Raw genomic sequence first — 15,326 nt, 5'->3', positions numbered from 1 at the left:
TCAGTCCTAAATAAATAATACTGTTAATAGTTAAATTAAATTTCATAGCACATACTGTAAGAAATTTCATCTTGACAAAAACCCAACTTGACAATACCCAGCACTGGCTATGAAAATAGTTCTAGGCTAAACGAATTACTGTGATATGGCGAGATATATAGTCACATGAGAAAATGAGTCACATTAATGAATAAAATTCCCTTTATTTGGGATGGCAGAGCATATTGCTCTCAGCTAGCTAACTAACAGCGTGTGACTGGGCAAAGATTTTGAGATGAGGCATTAGTGTATTATGCAGATGTCTTCATCAGAGTGCACTGAAGGAGTACACTTTTAAAGGGATAATGCATCCAAAAAGGACAGTTCTGTCAATATTTACTCATCCTCATGTTTTTCCAAACCTATATGCTGTAATTTCGAAGAATCTATACACCGTTTTTTTTCTACAACTGTGTTCAGTAAACATCTAAGTTCCAAAAGGACAAAAAAAATATATATTAATAAATATATATTTATTAAAAAAATATATAATAAAAATATAAATAAATATATAATAAATATACAAAACAATTATAAATAATATTCACAATAAAGCTATACAGTTGAAACACTTTTTTGAGAGTACACTCCATTGAGTGTGTTCTACTCCAGTTTGGGGTCAGTAAGATTTTTTAGTATTTTCTTTTAAAGATTTTTATTTATTTTTATATATATTTATTTATTTTTTAATTATATATATATATATATATATATATATATATATATATATATATATATACCGATAAGGCATAACATTAGGAAGTGAATAACATTGATTATCTCTTCATCACGGCACCTGTTAATGGGTGGGATATATTAGGCAGAAAGTGAACATTTTGTCCTCAAGGTTGTTGTGTTAGAAGCAGGACAAATGGGCAAGTGTAAGGATTTTAAGAGTTTGACAAGGGCCAGATTGTGATGGCTGGATGACAGAGCATCTCCAAAACTGCGGCACTTGTGGGGTGTTGCTGGTCTCCAGTGGTCAGTATCTATCAAAAGTGGTCCAAGGAAGGAACAGTGGAGAACTGGCAACAGGGTCATGGGTGGCCAAGGCTCATTGATGCACAAAGGCTGGCCCGTGAGGTCAGATTAAACAAACGAGCTACTGTAGCTCAAATTGCCCCATGCTAACACCTGTCTACTGCCAAAAGCTCCAAAAGTAGGCACGTGAGCATCAGAACTGGACCACGGGGCAATGGAAGAAGGTGGCCTGGTCTGATGAATTACGTCTTCTTTGACAACATGTGGATGGTCGGGCGCGTGTGTGTGGCTGACCCGGGGAACACATGGCACAAGGATGCACTATGGGAAGAAGGCAAGCCAGTGGAGGCAGTATGACGCTTTGGGCAATATTCTGCTGGGAAACGTTGGGTTCTGCCATCCATGTGGATGTTACTTTGACCCAAGCATTGTTGTAGACCATCTACACTCTTTCATGGAAACGGTATTCCCTGATGGCTGTGGCCTCTTTCAGCAGGATAATGTGCAGATCTCAACCCAATAGAGCATCTGTGGGATGTGCTGATCAAACAAGTCCGATCCATGGAGGCCCCACCTTGCAATTTACTGGACTTAATATACTGTATATATATGAACAACAAATGATCATATTAGAATGATTTCTGAAGGATCATGTGACTCTGAAGACTGGAGTAATGATGCTAAATATTCAGCTTTGTCAACAGGGATGAATTACTTTTTTAAATATATTACAATAGAAAACAGATACAATTATATAAATGAATCAAATGTTATATTTTTATAATATTATTGACTATAAGAGCCTTCTTTCAAACATTAAAAAATTCTTACTTTCCCCAAACTCTTGCACACCAGGTTAAACAATGAGAATGTAATTTTTTTTGCTGAACTAATCCTCTTAAGTGGCATTTTTGTCTTCATTAAACACCAAATATGAAGGTATAATATTAAATAGTCTTTGCTTGTGCTATCTTCGTCAGGGGAACATCATAACAAGCAGATTCAGTTTCTTTATGCTGAGCCCACAGCCATAATCTTACTGCCGTTGTGAGTTTTATTCGCTTAGATTTCTGGCTTTAGTTAAAAAAGTAGTGCCACATATTGCAATATCTTGTCAGAAGCTTCTACACTTACATTTGTACAGATTCTCTCACTGATTAGCTTTCTGTCTCTCTTCATGTTTCTAGAGAGACTTCATTTCATTTTCCAATATTTGATTTAATGGAAACATTTCTTTGTACCTGCAGGATGCCAAAGGCGAGACTACAGTTTAGTCAGGCCTGTTCTCTTTTGTTCACCGTTGTTCCCCTGTTCTTCACACACATGAAACTATATAAATTATTGATTCAGAGCATGGGTAGTTTTTCCTCCGACAGAAAGAACATCATGCAGTGTCATTGCAGTGAAATTTCTGTGCGGTCGTTGGGTTGTAACGCTGAATAAATGCTTAGCTCGCCTGTATTCCCTGTGGCAGAGGGTCCACCTCCTCATGTGCCTTCATGTCACGTCGGAATCATCGCATTTACAAGATGAACGCACACGAACGCCACCACAATGTCGTGTGGGATTTTCTGTGAGCTTTGACTTTCTGAGTTGGTTTCAATTAGGGAGTCATTGTGGGAGCAAATTTGCAGGGGTCATAATATGTTCTAATAGTTTGTGTGAATTTTGTGTAGGCCTACAGTACATGAAGAGTACTAATTATTAATCTAGTTAATAAGTATGAGGCCTACCAAAATACACCTTAGATACAACAGCAACCAAAATACATTACATTCTCTGTGATGTGAGCAGTGGTGGATGAAGTACAGATAACCTAGACTCTTAAAAATAAAGGTTCTTAAATGGTTCTTTGGCAGGGTGTATGTTCCATGAAGAACCTTTAATATCCACATAACCTTTCCATTGGACAAAAGGTTCTTTGTAGTGCAAAAAGGTATCCTGACAAGCCAGATCCACATCAAGATGTTTGGTCTGGAAACTCACCATAGACAGGGCTCAATCCGAGGGGCGGGATAAACGGTTGTCTTTCAAACTCCCTCTGCACGCGATAGGATAGCGCTACCACCAACCAGAGCAACGAAGGTGAAACAGAGCTTGTTGATAGATTAAACATTCACCGTATCCGGTCGGCTAAACTCCGAACACATCTTCCCTTTTTAAGAATGACTTCAGTGCCGTTCTTTGTTCTTTTCTCAGAGAAAAGCTTAACTCCAAGTCTTCCAGAGTCACGGTCAAAGCTGATTCGAAAGACCGCCATTAGGGTGCGTCTAGATTTCTAGGCTAGCAAAAAGGTTCTTTAGACTATAAAATGGTTCGAAAAAAAGGGTTGTTTAAAGAACCAGAACCAGTCAGATAAAGTTAATGAGCATCGAACTGGTTTGCAGAGCCAAACAGCATTGTCATTTGTTTACTTTCTTGCTACAATGCACAATTAACAATAAAAACTATGACAGGAAAGCACATTGACGAAAAAATAAATCATACTTACAGTTTGTGGCCCGTTTTTAAAGTTGGAACTGCTCCATCTTTCAGGACAAGCCGTTGTGCGAATCCTGAACTTGTGACAATTGTGGAGGCTTTCTTCCGTAAAATGTGCATCACAGAGAGCAAGATTTGGGTAATAATTATGAGGGGCCGAATTAAAAAATAATTGTTAACCATTGATCTCTAACTCCCCCCCCCCCCCCCCCATTCCCAGGAAAGCTGAACAAATTGAACCTGCAAAATTCTCGGAGGAGGGGTTTATGTAAATATTGGGACTGGTGATGTCACCAACCATGAAGAAATGTCTGTAGCCTCTACCGGACGTTTGTTGTAGTCCTTAGAAAATGATTTCTTTAAAAGCAAATATCTCTCTTTGTTTTAAACTTTGTAACTTTGAAGTTGTTGTTTACATTACACACTAGCTAAAGTAAGACAAGTGAAATTGTGTTTTACCAACCCTTTTAAGTTATTTGATTTGATATGAAGTTTATTTTATTTCAAGTAAAGAAAGTGTTTTTAGTTTTATTAACTGTGATAATCCCGATTTCCACTATGTTTTGTAATATACTTTGGCATTTAATATAAAAATCTATTTTAATTAAAAAAAAAAAATATTGCCTTAAGCTGCCTTGTTTACAACATATTTTGCATATTTTGCTGCATGGGGCAATTTGATTTGCTTCATCCTCTTGCTCTCATTACAGGGGCAAAACAACCACTAACTGTGATTATACACACACTTATTATATTTTAAAGAGGTTTATTTAGCTTTGTCTCAGTGTGAAGAAAAAAAAATTGCGGCTTGCCACTTAAAATGTCAATCAGAAGCTTCTGCCTGCCGTTGCTTTGACAATGGGCTGAACAAACACACAAATGGTAAACTGTAATCCCACGCGGCTAGCGTTCTCACCTACTAACGTCCGCCTTTCAGAAAATCAGTTGGGGCAAGCATCTCAAAGCGGCATTAATATTCATGACCCAAACCACGTCTGACACAGCCGCTGACAGAAAGTAAACTTCCTGAGGAGAGAATATGTGAAAAACAGAAGAGAAGGAAAGTAATTTTTGACAAAAAAATTGCATTTTATATTCACAGTTGCACTTGTGCTTTCAGGCTAAAATATTAAAACTTTATGAAAAAATGAGACTTTTACTGTAAAGGCCTGTAACTTGCTCAAAATCTTTAAATCATCTCTCAAAAGTAAATATTTCACACATCAGTGCCATCAGATTGACAGAAGGAAAATTGTTCACAAATAAAATAAGTAAAAATGCTTAGTCGTGTTGTCTAACAGTGTACTCTGTGTCAACTATGTGTACTCTGAGGTAAACGATGACTATAATTTTGATGACAATGATTGACCATGCACAAGACTGCACTTTATCTGTGTGGCATATATACATTTCAAAAGTACACATTTACACATTACTCTAGACTTGATGAGACGGGATTCAGAGGTACACGTTTACTGTTGGTCTATCAAAAAATGACAGTGCAATGTAATTGTGATGTAAAGAATCGCAGAGGAGAATTTGAAATTTCAGTAATGAAGGGACATGTAAAAGGCTAGATCAACCAATGATCAACCTCATGAAGCTACATTTGGCAAGTATATATAGGCAGATGACAACACAGTGTTACAATTTCTTGTAATGGAAGAGCAACAAGGAAACAAACAGGATCAACAGCCAGGAAGAAGAAGAGTAAAGATGTGTGGTGGAAGGGTACGGAGGCAAAACAGTGGAAGAGGAACCACATTCTTAATCACCTTATAATGGCCGATGTGGGGCAAATGGTACAGCTGAATGTTGGGTGCAAACAACCGTGTCCTCAATCATTCAAAGAACAGAACAGTTATATAATATACATAGATCAGGCATAACATTAATACACCTAATATTGTTTTGTTCCCCCTTTTGCTGCCAAAACAGCCCTGACCTGTCGAGGCATGGACTCCACTAAACCCTTGAAGGTTTGCTGTATCTGGCACCAAAATGTTAGCAGCAGATACTTTAAGTCCTGTAAGTTGGAAGGTGGGGCCTCCATGAATCATACTTGTTTGTTCAGCATATCCCACAGATGCGCGATTGTATTGAGATCTGTGGAGTCAACTCATTGTTGTGCTCCTGAAACTATTCCTGAACCAGTTTTGCTTTGTGTCAGGGCGCATTATCCTGCTGAAAGAGGCCAAAGCCACCAAGGAATACCGTTTCCATGTAAGGGTGTACATGGTCTACAACAATGCAGGTAGATGGTACATGTCAGAGTAACATCCACATGGATAGCAGGACCCAACGTTTCCCAGCAGAATATTGCCCAAAGCATCACAATGCCTCTACCGGCTTGCCTCCTTCCCATAGTGGACAGAGATCAGCATGGGCACCCTGACTGGTCTGCGGCTATGCAACTCCATATGTAACATACTGTGATGCACAGTGTATTCTGACACTGTTATATCAGAACCAGCATTAACTTCTTGAGCAATTCCAACACAGCCTTCGCTGCCTATGTGCATTATTGAGCCATGGCCACCCATATCCCTTTCGCCGGTTCACCACTGTTCATTCCTTGGACCCCTTTTGATGGATACTGACCACTGCAGACCGGAAACAGAGCTGCAGTGTTGGAGATGCTATGACCGAGTCGTTTAGCCTTTACAATTTGGCCCTTGGTCAATGTGGTCAAACTCGCTTAAATCCTTAAGCTTGCCCAATTTTCCTGCTTTTAACAGGTAAAATTTAAGGACAAATTTTCATTTTATGCCTAATATATCCTACCAACTAACAGGTGCTGTGATAAAGAGATGATATTATAGAGACGATAAAGAGAGGGTATTATTCACTTCACCTGTTAATCCTGATTGGTGTATATGGCATTTAGATAGAGCGCAGTCTTGTGAATTTTTTATCATTGACATCAAAATCTAAGTCATAGTTTACATCTGAAAATATTTAAGACAGAGCACATTGTTATATTGAAATGAATAAGCATTTTGACTACCTTGATTGTGGACATCAAGACTTGTCATTCTGATGGCATTGATTGACATAATTAATTTTGAGAGATGACCTAAGGATTTTGAGCAAATTACAGGCTTTTGCAGGTAATCCATTGTGGGGTGCTGTTTGTACCAATTGTTTTGAGAAATGCACATACTGGTTTACACATTTTAAGGATGTTTCAAGAAATGTACCAAAGTGACTAAGAAAAACTGTAATGACTTATGCAATGAATTATTGTCTAGATGATTTGAGGGGTAAGACTAACCAGTATAATATATTTTGATAAACATGACATACATAATTGATAAGTAAACAGCAGACAACTGTACATTATCAATTGCACGAATGTACCAAAGCATTTGCAATTCTTCAAAAGAATGAGAAATGGCTTTTATGATGTGCACAAGATGATGTGGAGGATGAACAAGTCGTTTTTCAGAAGAGAATTTCAGTTGTGAGAAATGCACAAAGGCAACAGACAAATTTAAATATTTTAATAAAAGGATTCCTTCCTCTGGAGAACCATTCAGTTTGTCTGGCTATTGCCAGACTAAGCTCAATTTAAGATTGAACATTGGTCTGGGGAGTCTGCTCTGTATTTTCTACTGCACAGGAGGCATAATAAACGAGCATAATTCAAATGACTCTATGCAATTGGATAGTCCTTCGACCAGTCAAACCACAATATTTGTCATCGTGTTAAACTAGCGTGCCAGGTGGATAAGCCAGTCTGTTATTGGTTCCCGCAAAATTGTAACAGTAGAAATTAATGTACATGTTTCCAGATTGAGTTGCAGGGCGAAATCAAATCGCCATCAGGTCAGGCTGGGTTTACCCAGTCTAGTTTTCAGTCTTGCCGCTTGTAAATTCTGCAATGCAAATAGCAATTCGCCAACTGCCTTTTAAAGGGAATGAGATTCTAATCGTTTTATTGCCTGTTACACACAAAATACACCTATGACTCATTAAAGGTGTCATGAACTGGCTTTTTAAAACATTTTATACTGTTGTCTGAGGTCAACTTATGACGTTCGCATGGTTTCTACGTTCAGAAGCATCATAACTAATAATTAATAGGCTCTTTTCTACACTGGTTTTGAGGCTCTCTCCTGAACGCTGGGTTTTGATGGGTGTGCCACACTGAAGATTTAGAAGTAAATGCTCACGGCTAGGATTGGGTAAGATTTGCATATTTAATGATATTCTGCCCCTGTCAGTTCACACGAGGGAGGGATTTTTTTGAAAGCGGCCGGAATAATTCTCTGACGGAGCGCAATCTCAAGACGTCTTTATCAAACAAACACAATGTTCTCTCATCTACCTGTTATTGATTAATTTTTTTATTACTTAGCCCGCCCGATAGCTGGATAAGTGCGACCCGTACCCACGCACTTCAAACCCAACGGAGATCAAGAAATTATTGTTATTTCACTCATCAGCCAGCCGACGTGCTAACGTTTTGGTAGCCCATCTGGAAAACACACAGCCCTGGGACGTTGGGCTTTGCGAGCCATAAGAGCCTGATCTCGCTATGAACCAACAAATAAAGGATTCTCAAGCCTGACAGCGTGTTGTTATGCTGTTAGATAGATCACGTACACATAATCAATACAATCTGTAACAATGCAATCGCTACTATCACATATAAAAAAACAAGTTTTACTCACATAAGTGTGCTGCACCATTCCTGTCGTATCCAATATAGAAGCAACAGCATTGTGTTTAAATTTCAATATGTCTGCGAATCCAGTGTCGACCTATCTTGTTTACAAACGATTATCTTGCTTACGCGATCAGTTTAGCCCCACGAGTCGGTGGGCGGGGCTACAGAAGCAGTGTACACATAGAGGCAGAGTTTCACCCAGGGGTGTACACAAATATTTGAATAGTTGAATATTCGATCTGTAATTAACATTGTAAAACTAAAAATACTATTCGAATTTTACTGCGTTGATTTGCTGGCTGTAAATGCACTGAATCCATGAGAAATCCCTCTAAATCTCGCAGTTATAACTAAATCCACTGGGTGACGCTGTGGAGTAGGTTAATAAGTTAAGTGTATTTGATCACTATGGCTGCGTCCGAAAACCTAGGCTGCTGACTCGTTGCCTCACTGCCTCAGTAGACAATGACTTGTAAGGCAGCGTTTTGTGCATGAAGAAATCTCATGAAACTAATTTCGGACGGACTTCTAAGGCAGTTTAACAGTTTAATGATCGATAGCAAAATAGAGAGAGCTTTGGTGAGAACTAAACACATATTTAATTACTACAGTAGTGATTTCTCGCTAGAAATGACATCAGAAGTGGAATATGTTGGTAAAAATCGTACATTTACACACAAACTGACCCGAAAACGCAACTTCTGGACGCCATCTTTTTCCCCCAGCTCAACTGTCACTAAATGGAAAGCACAGGATTGTGGGATATCAAAGGCAGCGAAGGACACATGTACGCTGCCTTCAAAAATCGATCAGATGAAGGTATCTCAGGAGATAGGAAGTGAAGCAAACATTAGATTCGGACGCAGCTTGATGCCTTCCTGCCTTCAAATGTGTCCTCTGAAGGCAGCATTTTCCAGACGCAGCCAATGTCGTCGTCTGCCCGCGATGTTTGAATTACTTAGATGAAAATGGAGTTACTTTTGATGAAATCAATTACTGAAACTGAGTTATCATAATATCACCACCACAAACAAGAATCACATGACATCCAAACACCAGTGGAATGAGCGATCACTGCGTTCAAAAGTGCAGGTAAGCACATCTGTACCCTGAGTGAGAGCGAGATAACTTATGATAGCAAAATGATCTCGAGACAAATGCTTTCCTTTAAAGTTCTTTTAGGATTTATGAACAGAAAACAAAGTGCTTCACTCAAACTTCACTTTCACCGTTATCGTTGTCTCCGCAACGCCTGTCGTGCATTTTCTCTCCCGAGAATAATATCATAATCCAATAATATTATAGTTTTTCTCAACATGAAAATGTGAAACATTACAAACACGACAGCCATATACGACTTGTGTGTGTGTGTGTACATTCTGCACAATAACTGACGTGCTCTGCTTTATAAGTGTTTCTCTCAGCTCGCGCTGCTTGAGCTTTTAATGCTTTTGCTCTTTAGGCATTTTTTCTAAACACTGTTTAATGTTTTAAAAACCTTAAGATATAACGTAAGCATGTTGTGTACATTGCCTAATCATAAGCTTGTTCAGAAATGGTGACGACATGTTGAAAAAAAAAGAAAAAGAAATGTTTCTCTCATTTTTTCAAAATACTTAATTTAAATACATGAATATTCGAATATTCGATTTGTATGAGCCTAAATATTCGAATACAATATTTTGGGAAAATGCCCATCCCTAGTTTCACCCTTCTAATACGTCATTGATTTGAGAGCCTCGTTTTCTGGGCCTGGTGTCTATAAAAGCCTTTCTTTGACTAACAAGGAAGTTTTCAGCTCTAAAACTTGCAGGATATTCTTATATTACCATGACCTTTTATATATCAAAGGCTCAAGGGAAAGTTGATTTCTCAATTCATCACCCCTTTAAGAGAATAGAGACAAACCTTTTAGACCATGCAGCGGCATGGCAACCATTTTTCCCGCTGTTAAACTAGCAAAGGTGGATTTGGACACGCCCTTAGTGCACTTGCGCCATGTGCTTTAGACCATACGCTTAGATTATTAAAATAGAGCCCATAAGATGCATAAATACATATTATTTCATAAATTAACTTCTGTATATCAGGGTTGAAGAACTCTTTATTTTCCAAAATGTATTATATCTGTATTGAATTTCTTTGAATTGCAATTCAAATTCCTCTTTATCTCATTACAATTCCAATTCTAATGCAAGGCATAAGCCTATTCAATTCAAATTCCCGCACATGAATTAAAAGAGTCAATTCTTCAGTTCTGAATTCTCTGCTAAGATAATGACCGACTGGCTCTGCATCTCTGAATTTAACGCCCCTGTGCACGGCCCGACCTTCATTTCTCTGGCACAAAAGAGGACGCCACACTCCCATTCTGTTTGCACGCTCCCCCTTGGACATTTTAGACCATCTTTGAATTTTGTTTCTAATATAAAAACCTTTATGTGTCCAGACACATCATCTACTGTAAACTGAGAGTCAACTTTTAAATGATTACAGATGCACCATATATTGATTATACGAAACTACAGGCTGAAATAATCCCTGATATCTGCGGCTCCCCCAAAGACAGAGGTCATGCAAGGCCATGCAATTCATTTGCAGTGCTGTTGTTTTTGCAGTTCTGCTCCAGTGCTGTTGCCTCATATGTTCTGTCATATGAAATATGCAGCAGGCATATCATGGTGCCCGTGTGTCCGGAGGCCAAAGCATTGGTATCTAGAGATCTACCACAAAAAATATTAATAATAACACTGACTGGTATTGATTTCTAGGAATGATCACACAGATTTTGTGGCATATCGATGCAGATGCATTGTACGATTATAAGAAAGTGATCACACAGACGCATCATGAATCCTCCTTTAGGTTTTGAATGAAACTTTAAAATGAAATATATATTCAATAATCAAGTTGCACTTTTTTTTTTTGTCTACTGAATTTGTAAAGATGGGATAGGCCTATGAAGAAAGTCACATTGACTGTGTGTGTCTAAAGGCTGATGCTGTACTTTTAGAGGATGTAGTTGTCTCTTAAATTAATTTGTCATGAGCAAGGAGTGCTGAATCGACTTGACTTATGATGGCTCATATTGGCTGCTGCTGTAGCTTTGCTGTTTTATGACTGTCATATTGAGGAATAAAGTTCTTTGTCCGTTTTATTTAAAGTGTTCAATTAAAGGTTGTTATGCTAAAAGAACTTATGGGCATCTCTTTGTGCTTTGTGAAGGCTTGATGTCAGACTTAATTGATTCTGCGAGTTGATTTAAAGGAGACCTAGTATGCCCATTATTATACAAGATGTAATGTAAGTCGCAGGTGTTCCATGTTCCGAGTTTCAGCTCAAAATACCCCACAGATAATTTATTATACCATGGTGTAAATGTCCATGAAAAACATGATTTTTTTGTTTGTGTGTGTATCTTTAAATGCAAATGAGCTGCTGTTCCCCGTCCGCATGTTCTTCGGATACTATGGGGATATTTATATGGAAAATAGAAATGTGAATGGATTTTTACCACAAAAGGGTGGTTGTGTACACACTGCAAACACATAAAAATGTTCCAAAACAATATAAAAGTGAGTTTTGCATAATAGGTACCCTTTAATTTGCTAACAAGCATTCTCATATTGCAGACGAGAGACTTATTTTGCTAGGTTTAAGATTTTCTTTATCGGAATGTCACCAAGTGCAAAAATATATTTGTCCTGGGTTCAAATTTCTAAAAAAAAAAAAATCCCTTTACCCATTGCATATCAGAGAGAAGTTCATTTTAAATAAAAATTAGGAAACCATTTGAAAAGTGGAAATAAATCGCCTGACAGGCATTTAATAGTGGGAATAAAGTGTTTGCCTCTTTCCCTGTCAGCATTTAAAAAATGTTGCCAGCCACCGCCAGGGTTTTTGATCATTTTCACAAAAATGTAATGGCTCATAGAATATTTTGTTGTTTGAATATCTGATCATGCAATAGAAAGAGCAGACCAGCATTTAAACAGAAACCAAAAATTAAACAAAAATATTTTATTCTAGCTTCATGCATTCCTTTTTTTATCAACACTTAAATATGGATAAGTTTCATAAAAACAACATTTTGAACAAAAAGCTGAGAAAATCACGTTTTTTTCAAAGACAAAATCTAGGAAAAATTTAGAGCAATGAACAAACAAAGATGGAGTAGATTGAGATAAATCAAATATATGATGTTTAATGACATATGCATCTGCTTACATACGATTGCTAGTTTTTGCATCTTCTTCGTTTGTGTTTTGATCAGGAGTATCATAAAATGATATGATACAGGAAATAATACAGGAAAGGGCTTTCCTGTAGCTCAACCAGTAGAGCATCGCGCTAGCACCGCCAAGGTCATGGGTTCGATTCCCAGGGAAAGCAAGAACTGACAATAATGTAAAATGTGTACCTTGAACGCAATGTAAGTCGCTTTCCCTCCTGTGCAGTAAGTATACTTATTAGCATACTAACCTACTAGTCTTAATTTTTCTGAATAGTATGCATACTGCACATTCTCATTACACATATGGGGCCCTATTTTAACGATCTGAAACGCAAGTGTCAAAGCGCGGAGCGCAAGTAACTTTGTGGGCGGGTCTCGGCGCTGTGGCTATTTTCCCGGCGGGATAAATGGCTCTTGAGCCCGGCGCAAATCTAAAATGGGTTGGTCTGAATTAGCTTCATTATTCATAGGTGTGGTTTGGGCGTAACGTGAATAAACCAATCAGAGCGTCATCCAACATTCCCTTTAAAAGCAGGTGCGCAAGTTCCATTATGGATTGCTATTATTATGGCGTATTTACCAGGCGCACGCTAGGAGCGGTTCATAGCCGACGTGACTGATGTTCTTGTAAGAGCATCCCTTACAAAACAAAAATATCGCAGTATATTGGAAAATGTCATGCAATACATTAGGCAATATATTCACATATATGGGAATATATATTTATATTTTTCAATATATTGCAATATATTGAAAGCGGCAATCATTTGTATATTTTGCAATATATTACATGAATATATAATATATTTTATAATACCATCAATATATTACTTCATATATTTACAGTATATTAAAATATATTTCAAGTAATATATTGGTAAATATATTTTCCTTTCGTAAGGGAGTGAAAGACAGAGAAGTTGTGTTGTATGGGGATGGGAGAAAGCCACCCAAAATAGCGTCGGTTAAACAGTTTCTTCAGTCGATTGTTTTTTTTTTGTTTTTTTTTTTCTGGTTCTTGACGGACAAACCAATTTGTCAGATGTCCTTATATACGTATATGTCTTGCCACTATTGGGGAAACAGGTCTGATCCTTAATTACTACAATTAGCCTGAATAATTTGTAAGCTAGTTTTATGCCTATTTTTTCACATCTTTGTGGCACACCACGATGTGTTAATATTTTTTTTTAGTGTAACAATTTATGATTTCCAAAAATAAATGTTGCATCTGTGTAGATTACATGAGTAAAGTGTATGCGCGTTGTGCACGCTATACATTGTGGTCAAGCATGCGCCCTTAAAATAGCATAATGAACAACGCGCAAAGCGCCACTGACTTTAGACCAGGTTTTTTCTGGTCGGAGGCGCAACTGTTTAATGGAACAGCAAAATAGCACCAGGGATTGTTTGCGCCGGAACACGCCTCCTTTTTTGCGCTGAACTGCCCAGGGAGCGCAAGTTCATTCACTAGTTTAGCGACGTGCTTCTGTGAAGGGAAAAGCACGCTTTGTGCGGGTGCAAAATAGGAATGACACATGCGTCGGTGTACAAAGTCAATTGCGCTGGGTGCAAGATAGGGCCCATGGCCTACTTCATCTATCAAAATAAGCAGTGTACAACAGAGCTGGTTTTGTAGATATTGATTACTGTGTCCTACAATGACTCAACCTAACCTTTCTTTGCAGTTTAAATAAATGAATGACTGAATTGGAAGTGATATAATTTTAAAATTTCTTATTTATATCAGTAAGTGATTTGGGACACAGCAGCGGTCTCAGGGCAGGCACTTGGCCAAACTTTTCGATGGACGCGAGCATACGGGCTTGCTTGTTGAATCACCTTAGATACCAGTTTAGTTTATGTGTACATACACCCACACATACAAATACATTTACATAAAATAATGTATAAAAATCCTAACATAATTTAGTATGATACTTTTAACACTGTAAAGTGAAATAATATATTAAATAATAGTCAGATGCTGTCACAAAACCCACAATAATCAAATTTATGAACAGTGTATTGAATGTTTAGACAAAATATTTTTAAAAATCTAATTAAAATATGCATACTGTATTGTGTTTTTTGGTTGAGTATCATTTTTGATACATCAGGATTTTATGGCTCATATATATAGTATGGGATAATATGTAGCTCACACTCGAGATGGAAAAAAACCACCTCAAAAACGAATAGTATATAGCAGACTACTTGCATACATATAAATAACAGTCATCACATATCTCTTAATAATATGGCTTTGATATTTAAATGTTTAGTTTTATGATCAAAGCTCTTAAGTTTTTATTGTGTAGGCAAAACATTATACAATGCAATACAATGGCGATTGAGAGATGAACAAATAAATGTTCCTCAAAAGCCTAATGTATCATATTTTATCCTAACATTTGAATGTAATAATAAAAAAAAGATATATGGATAATCAAGAAACCCTATGTTGCTTCAGTCCCGTAAGTGTTTATCTTGAAATATTACTAACAATATAAACTTTAAAGTCCTAGTACTTTAAATGGGTCCGTGATTGTGATTTGACTTTGTGTATAATGTTGCTGTTTGAGCATAAGCAACATCTTCAAAGTTATGATGCTCAAACTTCAAATGGAGATATTTACTTTTTACTTTTTTAAGAACTACAAAAAACGGCGGTGGGGTTTTGGGTGAGCGGGGTTTCGTCAAAAGACTATTCTTGTCAACACAAGCTCTTGAAGCTCCGCCCTCTTCTTGAAAGAGTAGCAGCTCATTTGCATTTAAAGGGACACGTTTTGCTCAGTCTCAAAAAGTGACAATTTTAACATGCTGTAAAAAATGATCTGTAGGGTATTTTGAGCTAAAACACTACACACTCTGGGGACGGAGACTTATTTTACATATTGTAAAAAGGGGCATAATAGG

General features: G+C 37.5%; 1 protein-coding gene across 1 annotated transcript in view; it reads left to right on the top strand.

The window, feature by feature from the left end:
* The window catches only part of syngap1b (synaptic Ras GTPase activating protein 1b), a 203,012-nt gene that overhangs the window by 81,997 nt on the left and 105,689 nt on the right, over nucleotides 1–15,326 (top strand).

Source organism: Pseudorasbora parva, chromosome 7, assembly GCF_024679245.1.
Source record: "Pseudorasbora parva isolate DD20220531a chromosome 7, ASM2467924v1, whole genome shotgun sequence".
Lineage (NCBI taxonomy): Eukaryota > Metazoa > Chordata > Actinopteri > Cypriniformes > Gobionidae > Pseudorasbora > Pseudorasbora parva.
Note: the sequence above shows the minus strand (reverse complement) of the source record. Positions and strands in the feature narration are given on the sequence as shown.